Raw genomic sequence first — 20394 nt, 5'->3', positions numbered from 1 at the left:
CTAGGGTTTGTAATTTAAGTTACTACTAATTAAGGAGGAATATTTTAATGTAAACAATGACATTCAGTAAACATGTAATGATATCATTATTAATAATAATTGTACTGCTTCAAACACCATTGACACTATATATCGTGCATGACGAGCTTAGATTCATAGGCATAGCAGCAAAGTTTCCCTGAACATTATTGGTTGGCGGCTATGGAAGGAGCAGAGACCTCCGGCAGCACAAGGTAGTGATGGGAGATCCTGTCAAGTTGATATAAGAAGATGGTTCATACAACCTACTTGTTTAATAATATGGTGAAACCAGCAATTATGTGCTGTAACCCATAACAACCAATCACATTAGCTTTTAGCAGTCTCGTGTAATTAAACTGGTAAAAGCTAATATCTGGTTGATTGCTATTACAGCATCAACCTTCTTTGAACCATGTTATTAAATAAACTGCAATGTAGGCTATTTTCCAGTACCAAGATACAGTGTTTTAACAATCAACACGCAACTGCACCAATCCTCTTCAACTTATCATATGACCTCACAGCCACTGGTTATCATTAAAAAAGACAGTGCTGAGGATGGCCAAACTTTTACATATTAAAGAACCAACACAGTAAAAATAAAATTAATATACACTTTATTATCAATACAAATATAAATATATTAACACCCACTTTATGCTGTTTGCAATATCATTAAAATTCTAAGGATGCTATTATCCAATGTATCACGCTGTTTCTCTCCGTAATGTCCTTTTATCTAAATATCAGCTGAAAATACTGTAGGTTGGCATAAACGGATCACCACCATAATTCACATATAACTTGATATTCAATGATACCTCCCACGCTCCATGCGTTTGTCCCCTAACCTGTGCTCCTTCAAACGGGCACTCAAAACCCATCTCTTCCTTAAAGCCTACCAGCCTTCCACCTAACCCTCTCTCTATGCTCGATCTCATCTCCTGGCTCCTCCTCTGTAGAGTTGAGCGCTTGCTCCCCTCCTCTGACTCCCTTTGTGCCGGCTGTCTGTCTCCCCTCCCTTTAGGATGTAAGCTCTTATGAGCAGGGCCCTTCTCCCTCCTGTCTCTCTACCTTCTCTTCTGCTCCAACTCCATTATATTTGCTTTGCCTGGAGTCTCTGAAGTCTTGGTATTACTCGTTTATTGTTCTGTACTGTTATTCCCTGCACTGTCCATTGTTTGTACTGTGTTCGGCACTGCGGAAACCTTGTGGCGCCTTATAAATAAATAATAATAATAATAATAATGAATATCCGTTCTCTGGTTTATTTTAATCTTTAACTTTGTGGTATGAAAAAAAGTCTCTCTTCAGATCAAATAAACAATCAAAAACCAGGAGATTGAGCAGACTTATGACTTGAAATAAAACTGTATATGATCTATATCAATCAATATTCTTGGTTAAGTATATGTTAAATACAGTATTGTGTCAATGGAGTTCCTTATTCCAAAAGTTAGGGCTGAAGCCTCCTGCATGTAAAACTGAACCGTTGAAATAAGCTGCCTGGCAGGGATCGGGTTCAACCACAAACAGCAGCGGGCACTGGTCTCTGCTGTGACCAACAGCTAGGTGTAGTTAGTTTACCAATGTCCTCACTGATATTCCATCTCGATCTCCCTGGTTTACCTCTGATAACAGGAGATACTGCAACTGATGGCAAAAGTATGGCTGTCCAATTCAGCATGTAAATAGCAATACATTTCTTTGATCCTTCCATGAGCTCCAACAGAATGTCATAGAGATTTCCTGACCGGTTACATCACCATGTAGGCAATTTCCTCAGAGGGTTTGTGGATTGTATATGTTCAGCAAACCAAGGCAGAATATTACTCATGCAAATGGATTTTACAGAGTCTGCTGGTTCCCTGTCAGTCAGAATATATAACATATCAAGACTGGACCCTGTCCTTTTTCTAGTCATTGGATAGTAGCTTGTATACAGCAGTTTATACTAGTTAACCCATAAGTCTAAGGACTTTATACACATGCCTTCTAAGCTATATTATTATTATTTATAAGGCGCCGCAAAAGGTCTGCAGTGCTGTATATGACATATATATTAGTACACAATAAACAGACAGCAATGATCCATAGCACATAGCACAAAACAAAATAATACAAAAATACCAGATATACTGGTTAAATTATAAAAATACAAAGATAACTTGGTAATGCAGATCAAATTATTTACAGGACATTGAGTGAGAGTAATGGTAATGTCAAACGTGAAGTAGGCCTGAGCTTCTCGGCCTTTTGGCTAAGATCAAGTGTAGTATCTGTTCTTATCAGCTTACCAACTACCCGGTGGAGGTTATGCTGAGTGTGGCTCATCCGATAGCGCACTCTAACATTGGTGAGGGGCTGATGTAGACTCTGCTGCATGGTGCACTTGTCTCTCTCCTGCCCAAAACCCAGAGGACATACCTGAGTGTGGCTCATCCGATAGCACACTCTAACCCTGGTGAGGAACTGTTTGAGACTTGTGTTACCCGATCAAAGCCGGCCAGGAGCAAGAAGACCGACCCCGGGGAAGAAGCGCTGCCGACCCCCCCTGCCTGCCGGGAAGAAGACGCCGGGAGCACCTCCGGCTGAAGAAGCCCTCCTCTCCTCGGGCCCTGCTCCACTGGAAGAAGCGCCTCCCCTTCAGCGGAAGCCCCTGCTCCTCTCTACCCAGCGGGAGGACATCTGCACTGCTCCCTCCACCCCGGACGACCAGCCTCTCTACCCCAGGAAGAGCCAGGACGATGGCCTCAGCTACCCCAGCTCCTGCCTCCACCCCTGCTCCTGCCCCTGGGAAGAAGGGAGGAAAGAACACCGCCCCGAAGCCTCTCCCTGTGGCCGGAACCTCTGCCTCCACCGCCCCTGCTGCTGCCGGACAAGGCCAGCCCAACCAGGACACCCCCCAGAAGACCCCCACTCTGAAACCCTGGATGAGGCAGACCGTGGTCCTGAAGCTGAAGGAAGTGGAAGGAAGGGTCCCAGACATGACGGCCGAGACCTTCGGCAAGAAGATGATCCTGGACCAGGGCTTCTCCAAGGCTGAAACCCTCAGCGTGCAGAATTACCTGAAAGGGATCTGGTACATCACCTTCGCCTCCATTGCCATCTGTAAGAGGTACTGAGAGGCAGTGAAGACTGCGAGACCGGAGTCTCCCTTCTCCCGCTTCGTGGGGAACTGCCCCATCCAGAGAGAGGAGAGAAGAGTCACGGTCTCCATGAGAAATCCTCACACCCCTGGTAAGGACATCGCTACCTTCCTGAGCCGCTTCTGCTCCGTGGTCAAGGACCCCTCCAAGATCCTGGATGTCAACGGCTTCTGGACAGGCAAGTGGTCCATTATCATCAGACTGAGGAAAGACAGCACGGCAACTGACGGACTCCAACACCTGCCATCAAGCTTCGCCCTGGGCGGCTCTGCCGGCCTTCTTCACTATGCCGATCAGCCGAGGAACTGCAGAAAATGCGGGGAAGCTGACCACATGGCGAGAAGCTGCAAGGTCTCAGCCTGCAGGAACTGCAAGGTGGCGGGGCACGAGTCCAAGGATTGCCCAAGAAAATTGTCCTGCAACCTCTGCGGCCTGGCCAGCCACATCTACAGGGACTGCCCCCAGAGGGCCAGATCCTACGCTGCAGCTGCCGGGATTGGACTGCCGGAAAGCGGACCTGCCCCTGCCCTGCAGCCCAAGCCAGCCCAGAGGAAGCAACAGAAGCCCACACCGCAGCCAAGAGCTGGTAAGATATCTCCCACCCCTGTTGTGACAGCACCCCCCTCCCTCCCCGCTGCCACAACACCCCCCCCCTGCAGTAGTACTAACCCCCTCCACCGCTACTGCAGCTCCCTCCCTTTCCCTGGAGGATTTCCCCCCCCTCCTCCCTCTTGTGTCTGCAGGTGATGAGAACAAACAAAGAAGGAAGCGGAAAGAGCTGGACAGCCCAGCTGGCGACTCTGACCCTTCCAAGAAAAAGGCAATCGAGCTGGAAGAGGACCCTCTCCCGTCAGAGGGGGCCCTGGTAGAGATGGTGGATGAGCTGCTGGATTCTGAGCAGGAGGAGGAAGAATTCCTACAACTGCCCCAAATCTGCCTATTCGACCAGCTAGAGGAGAAAGGCCTGCTCCCACCCGAAGGGGACACGGGCAGACCGGACCAAGTCCCACCGGACAAGGAGGGTAACTGATGTATTGACTGTGCTAACTCTCTTTTTTCTCCCAACTAATGGCTAACTTTTCTCTTTTTACCATTAATGTGAGGAGTGTGAAGGATAAGATTAGACGTCAGTCTGTGTTTACCTTTCTTGACAGTCAGAAATGTGATGTTTACATGTTGCAGGAATGTTCTCTCCCTTTCTCTAGTTCCTACAGGCATCTGGGGAGGCAGTGGTCTCACGGGCCCTCCTATTGGTCTGGGGGGAGTGACTGTAAGTCTGCAGGGGTCGCCATTCTTATCAGGGGAAGCCTCTTCACATTAGATTCCGTTCAGGAGTTTGTCTGCGGCAGATTGCTTATCGTAGATGGCTCCTGGGCAGGTGAGCCTATCAGGCTTATCTGTGTGTATGCATCCCCGGGTAAGAATGAGCGTTTGGAGCTTTTCCAGACCCTGCGGGCCCAGCTCGCAACCACCAGGGCGGTAGTTATGGCTGGGGACTTTAACTGTCCTATAGAGGAAGATGGTAGGAGTTCTTGTACTAATGCTAAACTTGATGTTTCTTCCAGGTTGTTGCAGGAGATGGTAGCCGAAGCATCCTTGCGGGATGCAGTGGGATCTATGGGGGCCGGCTCTGTGAATTATACTTGGAGCCGCCCCGATGGCTCAGTGCGTTCCCGGATTGACTTTGTGTTTACATCGAGAGCGGTAAGACAAAACAGGCATGTCATGGTTCCCTGCTTTTTCTCTGATCATAGGGCCATTCTCTTTGAAGGTGTTCTGGGTCACGGGTTCCCTCCAGGCCCTGGCTCTTGGAAGCTGAACTGCGCTCTGCTGGGAAAGGAAGAGGTGATGGTTGAGCTGAGGGATGCCTATGTAATGTGGAAAAATGACAAAATGTATTTTGACTGTATGTCTAACTGGTGGGAGTATGTCAAGGGCAAGTTTCGCGGTTTCTTTCAGGCTAAAGGCCGCCAACAGGCGTGTGAGAGGAAGAGAAACTTCAGGAGACTTCAGCGTCAGCTGCAGTCCCTGCTGGATCTCCAACTCTGCGGCTGGGATGTGAGGGATGATCTGGCTGAGGCCAAAGGGGGCCTGAAAAGGCACTTCGAGGAAGAGGCCAATCGCATCATCTTCCGTTCCAAGGTGGAGAATCTGGAGAAGGGTGAGAAATGTAATTCTTTCTTTTTCAGAAAACTCCACTCCGGCCACACGCCCCTGACTGAACTGCGGGACGAGTCTGGCACCCCCAGGAGGGGGAAGGAGGGCGTCATGGGAGTCGTCTCAGACTACTACGGCAAACTCTACTCCCCTAAGACTACAGACGACGACGCAGCTGAATCTTTCCTGTCAGGTATCACTAACCCTATTGATCCTACAGGTAGGGCAGCTATGGATGCCCCCCTCACCTTGGGGGAGCTGCACTCTGCCGCTAAATCCTTTAGGCCGGGCAGGACCCCGGGCAGTGATGGCCTCCCAGCCGAGCTCTATGTAGCGCTGTGGGACCTCATTGGCCCGGACCTGCTAGAGCTGTATGAGGAGATGGTGGTGGAGGGCAGGATGCCTCCTACTCTGAGAGAGGGCTTGATCACGATTTTGTATAAGCGTAAGGGAGAGAGATGTGACCTCAAAAATTGGAGGCCCATCTCCCTCCTGAACGTGGACTACAAGATTTTGGCCAAGGTACTAGCCAACAGGCTAAAGGTCGTCATTGGGCGAATTGTTCATCCTGATCAGACTTGTGGCATTCCTGGTAGAAGGATTGCAGACAGCCTTGCGCTGCTGAGGGACACGGTTCATTATATCAAAGACCGCCACGCACATGTGGCCCTGGTCAGTCTTGATCAGGAGAAGGCCTTTGATCGTGTCTCTCATGGTTTTATGCGTAAGGTTCTGTGCAGGTTTGGATTGGGTGATATGTTTTGTTCTTATGTTAACCTGATGTACCTTGATATTTACAGCTCAGTGTTGGTGAACGGCTGGAAGACTGACCCCTTCTCGGTACTGTCTGGGGTCAGACAAGGCTGCCCTCTTTCACCTCTCCTTTTTGTCTGTTGTATAGAGCTCTTTGCGATGTCCATCAGGCGAAACCCAGAGATCAGAGGGATCACCGCACCGGGTCCAGACCGACTAGAGGCCAAGTGTTCGCTCTACATGGACGACGTCACTGTCTTCTGCGCTGATCAGCGTTCGGTGGCAGCACTCGTCCAGACCTGCAACAACTTCGGCCAAGCTTCAGGGGCAAAAGTCAACTGCGGGAAGTCAGAGGCAATGCTGTTTGGTCAGTGGCACCTGTCATCCCCCGCTGCATTCCCCTTCACAATCAAGCCGGACTTCATCAAAATTCTTGGAGTTTGGTTCGGTGGAGAGGAGGCGGCCCTGAAGTGCTGGGAAGAGAGACTGGCAACAGTCCGGCAAAAGATTGGACTGTGGAGCCTCAGACTTCTTACCATCGAAGGGAAAGCACTGGTACTGCGCAACGAGATTCTTCCCGTTCTTCAGTACACGGCCCAAGCTTGGCCACCTCTTGCTGCCGTCTGTAAGACCATCACGAGGACAGTCTTTCACTTCATCTGGGGCTCCAAAATGGACAGAGTGAAGCGGTCTGTTATGTACAAGGAGCCCCACAAAGGTGGGAAAGGGATCCCTGATATCCCCACCATGCTGCGGGCCTTCTTTGTTTGCAACTGTATCCGCAGGACACTCCTTGAAAAGAACGTTTGCTCTGCTGGGAAGTCCATGTCACGCTTTTTCCTTCTTCCTCTTTGGAGGAAACTTGGTTGGGACAAGTGGGACAGCTCCTTCCCTTACAACTGGACTACACCTTGGTTTTACCTGGATGTTGGACAATTTGTGAGGGAGCACCATCTGGAGGGACTCAAACCAGACTTGTGGAAACCTAAAACTATCCACAAGCTCATCAGAGCTAAGGACATTATGGAGTCTGTTCCAGGGCTCCCTGTGGCCACGGCCAAACATGTTTGGGAGAATGTGGCCTCTAAGAGACTGACTAATGGACATAAAGACATTGCATGGATGGCCATTCAGGGGGGTTTGCCTCTCAGGACATTTATGCACTCCCGGAACCTGTGCAGATATGTTCACTGCCCCTTTTGTATTACCAAGAGGGAGACTGCTCAACATATCTTTTGGGACTGTCCCACTGCACAGGCATTGTTGGATGCCCTGGAACATGAACTTAAGGACAGTGTGCCCAGGACTTGCCTTTCATACCATTCGGTATTTTATGGATTATTTCCTGGGACTCACACCGTTGAGGCAATCCAGGAGGCCTGGCGCCTTATGAACTGTTTTAAGGACGCTATGTGGCTTGCCAGGAACCGCCTCATCTTGAAGCGGGAGAAGATGACCATCCAGGACTGTCGCAGGCTTATCCATAGCCTGTTAAGAGACTATAACACCCTTGACAGTCCTGAGGAAGATGAAGACGACGATTGATTGTAATTGATTGATTGTTGTCTCCTCTTCTCCTCCTCCCCATTGTGTCTATTTTTCAATAAAAAAAACTTTGGTTTGTGCTCCCCCCCCTTTCCCCCTCCAACCCATTCCCCTTCACAGCATGAAGTATTATTGAATGTCATGTCTATTTATGCACCCTTCCCTTTGTGTCTGTCCTCAATAAAAACTTTTTGCTCGTGACTCCATCACCCTACCCCTCTCACCTACCTCCCCCTCACATCCAATGTTATTTTATTGTACTGTGATACGTTTTAAGTTTGAATGGTTAGTGCAGTACTTGATGTATATAGTGTAGGATGTCATGTCTTGTACTTTATGCCCTGTATTGTACTAAAACGTATGCATGATCATGTCTTACGGTGTACTGCGTACACTTGAATGAAATGTATGAACTGTGTTTTTTGTACTTTATACAAAATAAAGCTACTTTTTCAATCAAAAATATGTTAAATACAGTATTGTGTCAATGGAGTTCCTTATTCCAAAAGTTAGGGCTGAAGCCTCCTGCATGTAAAACTGAACCGTTGAAATAAGCTGCCTGGCAGGGATCGGGTTCAACCACAAACAGCAGCGGGCACTGGTCTCTGCTGTGACCAACAGCTAGGTGTAGTTAGTTTACCAATGTCCTCACTGATATTCCATCTCGATCTCCCTGGTTTACCTCTGATAACAGGAGATACTGCAACTGATGGCAAAAGTATGGCTGTCCAATTCAGCATGTAAATAGCAATACATTTCTTTGATCCTTCCATGAGCTCCAACAGAATGTCATAGAGATTTCCTGACCGGTTACATCACCATGTAGGCAATTTCCTCAGAGGGTTTGTGGATTGTATATGTTCAGCAAACCAAGGCAGAATATTACTCATGCAAATGGATTTTACAGAGTCTGCTGGTTCCCTGTCAGTCAGAATATATAACATATCAAGACTGGACCCTGTCCTTTTTCTAGTCATTGGATAGTAGCTTGTATACAGCAGTTTATACTAGTTAACCCATAAGTCTAAGGACTTTATACACATGCCTTCTAAGCTATATTATTATTATTTATAAGGCGCCGCAAAAGGTCTGCAGTGCTGTATATGACATATATATTAGTACACAATAAACAGACAGCAATGATCCATAGCACATAGCACAAAACAAAATAATACAAAAATACCAGATATACTGGTTAAATTATAAAAATACAAAGATAACTTGGTAATGCAGATCAAATTATTTACAGGACATTGAGTGAGAGTAATGGTAATGTCAAACGTGAAGTAGGCCTGAGCTCAAGAAGACACGGCTAGGGAAGCAGGTCAAGAGGTACAGAGGGTGATGGAATAGTAGAATGAGAACACAAGGAAAGAGTGACCTGCTCTGAAGAGCTTACATCCTAAAGGGAAGGGGAAGACACAATTAGGGTGTCACTGAGTGGGGGAGTGGAGACAAAGGAGTTAGGAAGAAGACTGATAGGCTTGAACAAAGAAATGAGTCTTAAGGGCATGCTTGAAGCCTTGTAGAGTAAGGATCATTTTACAAGAGGGGAGCAGCCCGGATGAAGTCCTGGAGGCAGGAGTGAAAAGAGTTAATCAGTAAGGTAGTGGTCGTTGGCAGATTGGAGGGGACGACGATGAGTGTGGGTTGAGATGAAGGGGGAGATTGGTTGAGGTAAGAGTGAGGAGTTTAAATTTAATTCTAATTGGCTACAGGGAGCAAATTTAGCAACTGGCAGAGAGGGACAGCAGAGAAAGGGCAAGGGTAGAAAAAATAAGATGGGCAGCAGCACGGAGGATAGACTTAAGGGGTCTGATTCATTAAGGAACTTAGGCAAGAATTTAAATACGTTTTCTGGACAAAACCATTGTGCAATGCAAGGGGTGCAAATTAGTTTATTATTTTGCACGTAAGGAAAATACTGTCTGTTTTTTTCATCTAGCACACAAATATCAACTTTAAATTTCACTGTACAAAAAAGCTGTTAAGTATTTGTGTGTTACATGAAAAAAACTGTATTTTCCTTATGTGTAACATAATAAACTAATTTGCACCCCTTGCATTGTAACATAGTTTTGTCCAGAAAACTTACTCAATTTCTTGCCTAATTTCCTTAATGAATTAGGCCCAATAGGTGCAAGGTGGATGGCCAGAGAGAAGGAGGTTACAATAATCATTATTTATGTTATGCTGCTCAGTGCTGTATTGAATTCCTGGTGAGTGCAGCTTCAATGAATCCAAAAATAGCCATCCTAATGTGTCATCCTTTAGAAATGTCAGTGAGTATAGACAATACGCTACACATGTTAATCAATAATAACTATTTATTCATTCATCTAAGCTTCACGAGTTCAAGACCTTGTTGAAACTTCAAAGTTTCAATATTGAGTATATGCAGCACACAGCTTGGGCAGAGCTTAGAACACGTTTGCGTATATAGATACAGTTTGATTGGTATTCTATACAAATAAACCAATGAACAATACGCTATGTGCTGAAATTGTGCCCTGTACGTATCATATTTTTTTTATCCTGACAACTTTAGATAGTGAATTCAACCATTATACATCCTTTAGACCAGCTACTGGGCTGATTGCTGGCTTAGATAGTTTACTAAACAACAGCGATGAGCTTTGATCAGAGGCAGGTTTACACCTTTGGTGTTCAGAGATGAATGTGAGGATCAGTGTGTAGTATTGAAACCCTGCGATTGAAGCCATTTACAAGCCTGTGATATTCCACACACAGCTGCTGTAGTTCAACAAATAGAATAAAAAATAATAATCAGACTTGTTCTGGAGGTTTGATTCCTAGCCACCCTGATGCAGTAGAAATTGCAAAGGAGGTTGATGTATGTCAGCTCCTTCTCCCCAGTGTTTTGGCTATGAGGAATATGCCTCTAGTTAGAGGTGGTTCTTTAGAGATTGAATATAATTGTTAAAAGCCTATAGGGCAGAAAGTGGTTTTATATGGGCCACTGATGGGGGGTTCACAGAAAAAATCCTGTAGTGTGCATGGGATGAGATAACCAGAGAGCCGTTCCGCACTGTATTGCACAGTGTGCAGTGATAGAACACCTTTGTTTGACCAAAAGGACCCCTAAGTATAAAACACGAGTATAACACTGTTCTTATCAGACATTAATAGCTCCCGCTAGGCATTACAATAACAACCTGGACCTGGGAACTGCTTCCTGTCCTGAAGATTCAAGAAGTAGGTCCAGGCAGCAGAATAGCCGAACATTCTAGCTGAGGTCAGGGCCTAGGGAACATAGGATAATCAAGGTCACACGCTGTGGACACAATTGGAGAATGCAGAAAGGTCAAGGGTTGAAGAAAACAGTATTTCTGGCAGGCAAAAGTTCAGCAACAGTCACCGCAGGCAATGCGGCTCTTAAGCAAATGCTCGGAACTAATACCTTGGTCAGGCAGGGAATGCTGAGAACAGATGCCTTATATAAAAGTAATGCAGGTGCAGGCTCTAATTAGGCATTGTGTTGTTATCCTGTACTAAATACAAAAGGTGTCATCGCAACAATTACAGCAACAGCACTGGATATCACTAAGTAATGACCAAGCACACCTGTAATACGACATCCGGATTTTGCAACAACATCACCAATGCAATGAAGAAGAGGGGGGCGCACATGCTAAGGACCGGACCAGGTAAGTTAGATATCGATATTATGAGTACCTTTTGTGACAAAGGGAGTGGTTTGCCACAGGTTTCTAATAAGGAAGTTAAGTATTTACCTGCCAGTCTGCAGAGAAATGCTGCAAACATTTGTACAGTAGCGCACCTAAGTTAAAGAGATACAGGTGGAGGACATATGTGTGACAACATGATAGCAAAGAATTTGATTTAACATACATATTTTTAAGAGGTTTAAAAGCATCTCTTTCCACAGCTAGCAGCCAACTGACAGGGGAGTGTCTGCAATCAAACAGAGCACCTGCAGAGAACTTTAAAGCCAAGATGGGAGTTTCATTTGCCCATAAAGTTAGGGCTGTATGAGGCGGGTAAACTATTTAAACCTGTCTTTTTCTTTTGTATAGTGTGACCGACGCCAGACAGTAGCCGTGTTTAGGGAGCTGGTCTCTGTTACTTTAGTGTTAAGGTCACAAAAAACGTGTGTGCAAACCTTATGTTATCATTTACTTTGCCATCCTGACAATAAAAAGAAACGGAAAAGCAAGAAAGTGTTCGTGTGTGCATCACCTAAAGAATGCCGTGTCACACTTTGTATAAGATACCTTCCAATAATAGTTATAAATAGCCTATATGTGTAAAAGTTCCAGGAGCTTACCAGAACTGAAGATATCTTCGATAAAGCTGTGTTCATGAGCAGTAATATTTTCCTACATACTGCAGATTTCATATCAGTAATCAGTCACTTTTAACCACTTTTTACAGAAAGAACAATAGCTTGCATTCAACTACATAGCACATGTAAAAAACTGTCAAACACCTCAGGTTCTGTCAAGATATGTCAACTTTTACATGTATATCAGTAACTAGTGTAAGCAACTTGTATTTTAGATTTTGTAAATACAGCAATAAGAATGATAACTGCAATAATTTGTTGGTGGCTTGTCTACATTCAGTATATACACAGATCAGCCACAACATTAAAACCATTGACAAGTGAATAACATTGATTATCTTGTTACAATGGTACCTGTCAAGAGGTGGGATATATTAGTCAGCAAGTGAAGAGTCAGTTCTTAAAGTTGATGTGGTTAAAGTAGGAAAAATGGGCAAGCGTAAGGTTCGAAAGGGACTTTGACAGTGGCCAAATTGTGATGGCTGGACGTCTGGATCAGAGCATCTCCAAAATGGCAGGTCTTGTAGGGTGTTTCCAGTATTCAGTGGTTAGTACCTACCAAAAGTGGTTTATGGAAGGACAACTGGTGAACCGGCAACAGGGTCATGGACACCCAAGGCTTATTGATGCGCATGGGGATCAAAGGCTAGGCCATCTGTTCTAATTCTACAGAAGAGCTACTCAGCACAAATTGCTGAAAATGTTAATGCTGACTGTGATAGAAAGGTAAAAATACAGAGAAAAATCCCCCAGCAGCACTGCTGTGAACTTTTAAAAGAGTTGCTATTCTCCTTGTACATAATATTGCAGAATTCTCAGTTACACACATTTGCAAATGTATGGTAAGCCTCGTCAAGGCGCTTCTGCTAATAGGGTGGTCCTAACTTTAAACAATGACCCTATATATAGTGTCATATATTCATGTGTTTTTAAATTGAAAGCTAACTTACAGTTAAGTCTGTAACTATCGTTTCAAATAAAGATTCTCTGATGCGGTCACTCTGGTTCCAAAGCACATAGGTTTTATTCGTAAATAAGGCACAGTTTGGTATACATAAGCATGAGCCTGCTAGCACTAGCACAAGCTTCTATCAGAATGCTCTGGTTTCTAAATGTTATGTACAAATAGAATAGCAGCTCTTTTACTAGTTCATAGCAGTGTTGCTGCGAGAGTTATCTCTGTATATTTTCCTTTCTGGATAACCCCACCCTTTCAAGCACCTACTGTGAACCTATAAATTGATTGAGCAACTTCCAATACTGTATTATGATAGAAAGGCGTCAGGACACACAATGTATTGCAGCTTGCTGCTTATGGGGTTTTGTAACCATAGACCGGTCAGAGTACCCAAGCTGACTCCTGTCCACTGCAGAAATCGCCTTCAATAGGCAGGTGAGCACCAGAACCATACCATAGAGCAATGGAAGAAGGTGGCCTGTTCGTATGAATCACGTATTATTTTACATCATGTGGACATCCGGTGTGTGTGTGTAGTTTACCTGTGGAAGAGAGGTACCAGGATGCACTGAAGAAGGCACGCTGGCAGAGGAAGTATGATACTCTGGGCAATGTTCTGCTGAGAAACCTTTTCTCCTGTTACATTGACACGTACCACCTAACCTAAACATTGTTGCATACTAGGTACACCCCTTAATGGCAATGGTATTCCCTGATGGCAGTGGCCTCTTTCAGCGGGATAATGCGCCCTGACACACTGCAAAAATTGTTTAGGAGAGGTTTGAGGTAAATGAGAAAGAGTTCAAGGTGTTAACTTAGACTCCACATTCCCCAGATCTCAGTCCAATGGAGCATCCGTGGGATGTGATGGAAAAACAAGTTCAAACCACGGAGGCCCCACCTTGCAACTTATAGAACTTCAAGGATCTGCTGCTAACGTCTTGGTGCTAGATATTACAGGACACCTTCAGAGGTCTTGTGGAGTCCATGCCTCAACGACTCAGAGCTGTTTTGGTGGCATGAAAGGGACTTACACAATATTAGGCAGGTGGTTTAAATGTTGTGGCTAATCAGTATATATTTGCCTCTTTGTATATGTAGCCCCCACATGGCAGGATAGTTTTTGTTTTTCCCTACAAAACCATGATTTAGTGCACAAATGTTAGTGTAGGACTCCAATAAATTGAGAAGCTTTATGTGGCATTTTAGATATGTTTTGGCATGGAGACAGGAAAGATAAGTTGCTGGATAGCAGCATGGTGCTATCTGCTGCAGCAACAGGGCATTGCTGAATATACCAAACACCAAGGTTCCTGGCAAAGAACCCCCACAGAAGTAACAGGCTGTGGAAAAGTGGAGATGTATGAATCCCCTTCTTAGTGGAAAGTGGAAAATCCCTTTAATATTTGTCTTTATGCACCCATCCGCTCTTGGTGCACCATAATCGGAGTATTGCAGAGCAGGTATGAGAGAAAACCAGTATCCATACAGGAATGCCAGGAAAGAAATAATAATAATAATAATAATAATAATAATAATAATAATAATTTAAAAAAATGATCATAATTGATGTCACTCAGTGTTAATGTCATACAAACAGGTATGATCGCCAAGTTCCTCCTTCAGTCATTGTGAGGAGCACTTTAAACAATTTAACAAAGACAGAATGGTAGGGACAGCATGATAAGTACAGGAAATTTTTAAATGAAAATGGGTATATTTTAGGCTCCCACATATTGAAAAAAAAACTTATTCTGAGAACCCCAAAGTCCCCAAGTCTTAAGCATTAATGATTACACTTGTATTATATTTAGGGTAATGTAAATTCCTGTCTTTAAAAACCAATCAAGCTAATAGTTGTTGCTGTTTCCCTAATGAATAAATCATCAACATTACTTATTCTTTTTTTACAATTCTTTATTTCGTATGGTCAGATGAAAACAAACATATATTATAACAATAGTCCTTTTTTTTTTAAAGAAATTAATTTAGTAAGATGTATTTTTATTGATATATTTTAATGAATAATTGATATTTCCGTAGCCTGTAGTTTTACACAATGTATTGGTGCCTTACACATCCACACTGATTGCAGAATGACTTCACTTTCTTTCCTACACATAAGTGACTCCTTATGTTTTCTCTGTAGCTTCAGGGTAAGACTTTCTGTTACCAGCTGCTTGGAAAGAATTCTAATGATCTGAATGGACCCTCATTCCCTTCTGTTAAACACAAGAGAGAATACTGCAATATACAGCTGCCGATAGATTCCATTCTTTACTAGCCAGTGATTGATTAAAGGTCTTCCAGTTCATCTTACACAAATCGTAAGATGTCCACACACAGACCATCACTCAGGATCAATGTCTAATTTGGAGAGACGCGTGGGTGGCCAGATTGGACCTGATCTAGCTGTTCAAGTGACCAGATAATTTCCACCATCACTGGTGCCTATTATTGTGGTTGGAAGAGAACCATATAGGCCAGTGTTGGCTAACCTGTGACACTCCAGGGGGTAAATGTATCAAGCTGAGAGTTTGCCGGCAGGTTTAAAAAGTGGAGATGTTGCCTAAAGCAACCAATCAGATTCTAGCTATGATTTTGTAGAATGTACTAAATAAATGATAGCTAGAATCTAAATTTGTTTTTCAAACCCGCCGGAAAACTCTCAGCTTGATACATTTACCCCCATGTGTTGTGAAACTACAAGTCCCAGCATGCCCTTCCAGCAATAAGCTGCTATATATTGGCAAAGCATACTGGGACTTGTAGTTTCACAACACCTGGAGTGTCACAGGTTAGCCAACACTGATATAGGCGATAGTAGTCATCTTCCAAGTACATTTAGCCGATAATGAGCCAATTGATTTCATACATAATATTATCAGGCGTTGGGATAATTTTGGGGCTTGACATTGCAATTTCAGGCCAATTGTATCGATAATGATTGTGATATTACAGCGTGCAGCCAGCATTATTGAATGAATTCACTTATCTAACATCTCTAAAAAATAATATGTTAAATCTCTGATCTTGCTAATAAAAAGCTCTTGGGATGAAAAGAAATGTACTTAATATTTGATAGAAATACAATAAAAATGTGAACTCATGCTTTCCTTTTACTCAATTCCACTTTAAATGTCCATATATCCACATTTGCTAGCATATATCATCAACATTGCTAGCTTGCTCCCTGGTTACCAGTATTCTTTTTGTAAATGTCAATTGACATTCACCATAAAAAAACGATTTTGCTTCTTATTTCTGCCTTTAGCGAAAAAGATTGTCCATTTGCAAATGTTGAAAATTGCTTTTTCCTGAACAAGGATAGCGTGAATAAGAATACCTGCCTGATTAAGTAGAACTAACCTAAATCTATAAAAAAAGGCGTTAAGGTTGGAGCATGCACAACATTCAGAATGTAACGGATTGTGAGAGAATGTATATCAAAGTAAAAATGTTCTATTAGAACTCATTGATTCTTCACTGTACTGAAATCACATCCTTCCAGAACTGCACACAATCAATTGCTATATCCTCGAGCATGAAGGGATTAATTGATCTGGCCTCAATGGTTAGTTTATGTTTTTTGAATTAATTAAGATTGGTAATGAATGAGTTACTATTATGGTATGATGACAGACCTAGGGTGAATTTAATTAGTAGCTGGAAGTACATAACTGTCAAAAACATAACCAAAATGTGCTAACTCTATCATTACCTCAAATAACATCACAGTGCTTGTTTGTTAAACAAGATAACCCTGTGCTGGCTAATTCTCTGATTCTAAATATAACTTTCTAACCTGCTAATAGATTATTTGCTAAGTCGAATTGATTTTCCACATACTTAGAAGTTTTATCTTGTAAATCTGCATTCATACTCTAGAGTAAAATTGCAAAAGGGAAAAACAAGTCGTAGGTCACGTCAACACGAGAGACATCATTTTCATGCAGTAACATCCATGACGTGTAAATATTACTGCCTGTATTGGCAGCGTAGGTGGCATGGCATAGATCAGTGGATCTCTGTGCCACGTTATTTTTCCAGAGAATTTCCTGCATTGCATTCTGCTCAGAATACAATAAGATAAAACTTCTATGTGGACCAATAGCTAATGCTGGCTACATACATGCGGATCATTTTCAAAGCAATCCTCTTGTTTGTCCCAATGCATGAATAACCGAATTTGTGCAAATCGCATTCTACTTCATATCTCCCAACATTGCAAATATCCAAACCACAGAGGAAATGGCGGCCTGTTCATGTCACAGTGAGCACGTCCACATCCCCGGGGGTGTGCCTACTGCTTCCAAAGTGCCAACAACTTTTGGAATTTTGTAATACGCCTTCGTTAATGACCTCCTGTGCCATTAAATCAAAGAATTTGTTACCCAAATACAGGTTGGCTGCCATGTTCCCAGTTTAAAAATTAGTTTAATAACATGCATAGAGTGGATATATGGCAAGTGTGGATAAAACTTCCATTTTCAGTCCTATTCAAGTTGCTGAAGAGGAAATTTAAGACAACCTGATCCTGAGCTCATTTCCGCATTTAGGCTAATGTGACGACTGACTACCTGTTAAGCTAGTGGCACACGTTTTTGTAACATAATCTAGAGAGCTCACGGATTTCATACAGCACATAGTAGGCAGTGTAAGTTCTGGGTTCCTATCACATGAACACTGATATGTCTTACAAGTGCCACAAGCTGCTCATGTGACAGTAGCACAGCAATTAGGTTACCAGATATATGCAGGAGTAGAGTAGAAGTGCAGAGTTCCCTTGGCTAAGATGTGCAGGCAAACACAGCAACTACAGTATGTGCCATTAGCTTTACACCAGTACTGTCTACTGTAGTCATTGAGCATATTAACACTCTTAATGGAACTCTGTTTCCATGGGATGAAATATGGGAATGCTAAAAACTTAAAATATCCTTTTCATTTTTCTGATAAGCACAATAAACTCTTGTGACAATATATAAACACATTTCTGCATGTTTTTTTGTGTAGAAATGTTGCCAGTAATTCTACTCTCTGTATTTCATAGAGTTCAGATGAGGCTATAATACCACAAATGATTTACTAATAATAGAATTGTGTTGCACAATTAGCTTTCTAGTATTTTTTGTAAGCACTTGCTCCTTTGCAAGCTTTTGTCTCTGAATGTTTTCTTTTGCCATTAATTTTCAGTCAATGTTTGTTTCCATAATGAACCACACTGTCTAATATATCAGTATTAAAATAATGATATGTCTTTATGGAAGCAGATTACTCATTTTGTGAGTCTGGAGACACTCTTGGCTTTCCTCTTCACATTCTGCAACCCTTGTGCTTATGAGGCTTGTACGTGGGTTTCCACATTGATCTGTTTCACAGTCTGTCTGGTTTTCATCATAGTGGCGTTCTCAGACTTAAGTTGTGTCTTATGTTTAAAAGTTAATACTTTTCCATAAATGTGCCATTAGTCGAGCCAAGAAATGTAAATCTTGTAACATCTCTGCAGCTAATGGAGTAACATAAAAGGGACATTACATAGATTTATAATTATACAACAGTGTTTAGCCTGACCTGTCACAAAATACAGAAGGAAGAATGTCATTGGTTGTTAGTGAGGACGTCGATAAGAAGGGCTTGGCTAAGACTATTTAGAGTCAGAAGAAACAACCCCTCAGCTTGCATTGAAAAAACTGTGTAGCGAAACGCGCGTTGGTGGTTTTGATTAGGTTGTCTGCATGCTCTCGATCGCTATACAATATTCTATGTATATTGTGACACAAAATAGTATTATATAATGGAGTGGGGAGGGAAAAACTGCTTAAATCGAAGGTACCTAAGGTTGAATGACCCAAATTTTCTAATGTGATGGCCACACAGAGAATGAATAAATACATGCATGTCTATGCAATCTACTCCGTTCCTAACAAGGGTGAATGTGTAAACAAAAGATATACTAATTGGTAGAGCGCTGTTGTAGGTTTAAATTCCTTATTTTATTGATATAATATAAAATTCAATAAAGTTTATCACACATAAAATTAACCACGTGACTGGTAAGACAATAAATCTCCAAAAAAGCATTATCAGTTCAATATTCACATAAACACCAATTGGTCACTATAGGCTTTTAGGCCTTTAAATGTAGCAGTCCATATGAAGAATATAATTTCATCACCTGCGATGAACCTGCTCCAGATAGGTGGAGAAACGCGTCGTTGGACGCCCATGTGTGCAGATCTGCTGAGCAGTTCACTACAAATTTTGTTACATTGAACATCTATTTGGAAACAGTGTGTCCCCAGGAGATCCAGCCTTCAATATACCAATGGAACTTCCTTCCGTATTAACACAAGGTACAGCAAACTATTTGTACATCATTACTAAGGAGCATCAACCTTCCAAATGGTTTCCTTTGTCACCTAAGAAGGATCATATTGACTGTTGTTTGATACGTTCGTGAAGTACCTTTTTGAATTATTGTAATCCTATAGGAATGCAATTGATAAGAACTCTGTTCAGAAAATATTTGGAGGACTTTGGAGTATATATTCTTCATATGGACTGCTACATTTAAAGGACTAAAAGTCTATAATGACCAATTGGTGTTTATGTAAATATTGAACTGATCAAGCTTTTTTGGCAATTTATTGTCGTATCTGCCACGTGGTGAAATTAGTCATTTTATGTGTGATAAATTTTATTAAATTTTATATTATATTAATAAAATAAAGAATTTAAACCTACAACACTCTGTCCCAATTAGTATATTTTTTGTTTGCTCTAAGGGAATACAGGTACTGTACCTGTTTAAGGGAGAGCAGTGGGTAGGTAAGCACCCTAAAATATTTAATTAGCAACTGGTATTGCTGTTCCTGTGTTTTAGTTGAATATGGAAACAATCATAATGTCAATGTAACCATCAGACTGATTGGATAAAGATGGACCTCTGATAAGAAAGAAATCTGCATAATTTGACATTAAAGTATCATATTAGCATAAGAAATTAGGAATATTATAGCTGGTTTCTTATTACATTTTTAAACAGACAAAGACTTAAATTAATTCCTGTGGAAAGTTCAAGAGCAGAACTAATAACCCTCCCATAATAAGCGTGAATGCTAGAATGTATCCCAATGATATATCAAGCTAACTAAATGGATACACTTCATGTACAAATGAACAAATTCATACTATTTGATATTGTATATCCTGGTATTATAAGAAATTGGGATCTTAGAATTGATTCAATAGCATCAGACTATATGAATAGATGTATACAAAATATAGAGAATGGCACCATATGATATATAGCACTCCCCCCACCTCTATAATAAGCATAAGAGCTCTACTCTAATAGCTTACATGAATTACAATTCAGATCCTCTCATTAAATTATTTTGGGACATAAAACTGCCTCTATATAAAAAAAAAATATAAATATAGAGACATTTATATTGGTCTCCCTGTAGGGGTGACAAACT

The 20394-nt window shown here is 42.3% G+C and overlaps 1 long non-coding RNA gene and 1 pseudogene across 1 annotated transcript in view; both read left to right on the top strand.

Annotated features, from left to right (window-relative positions):
• The first annotated feature begins 2261 nt into the window (after positions 1–2261).
• On the top strand, positions 2262–2418 carry LOC142098722 (U2 spliceosomal RNA; annotated as a pseudogene).
• A 13018-nt stretch (positions 2419–15436) lies between these two features.
• LOC142098060 (uncharacterized) overlaps positions 15437–20394 on the top strand; it is a 404421-nt gene continuing 399463 nt past the window's right edge. Inside the window, exon 1 of the long non-coding RNA XR_012678298.1 lies at positions 15437–15602. This is a non-coding gene — a long non-coding RNA (uncharacterized LOC142098060). The remainder of the gene's footprint in view (positions 15603–20394) is intronic.

Source organism: Mixophyes fleayi, chromosome 7, assembly GCF_038048845.1.
Source record: "Mixophyes fleayi isolate aMixFle1 chromosome 7, aMixFle1.hap1, whole genome shotgun sequence".
Taxonomy (NCBI): domain Eukaryota; kingdom Metazoa; phylum Chordata; class Amphibia; order Anura; family Limnodynastidae; genus Mixophyes; species Mixophyes fleayi.
Note: the sequence above shows the minus strand (reverse complement) of the source record. Positions and strands in the feature narration are given on the sequence as shown.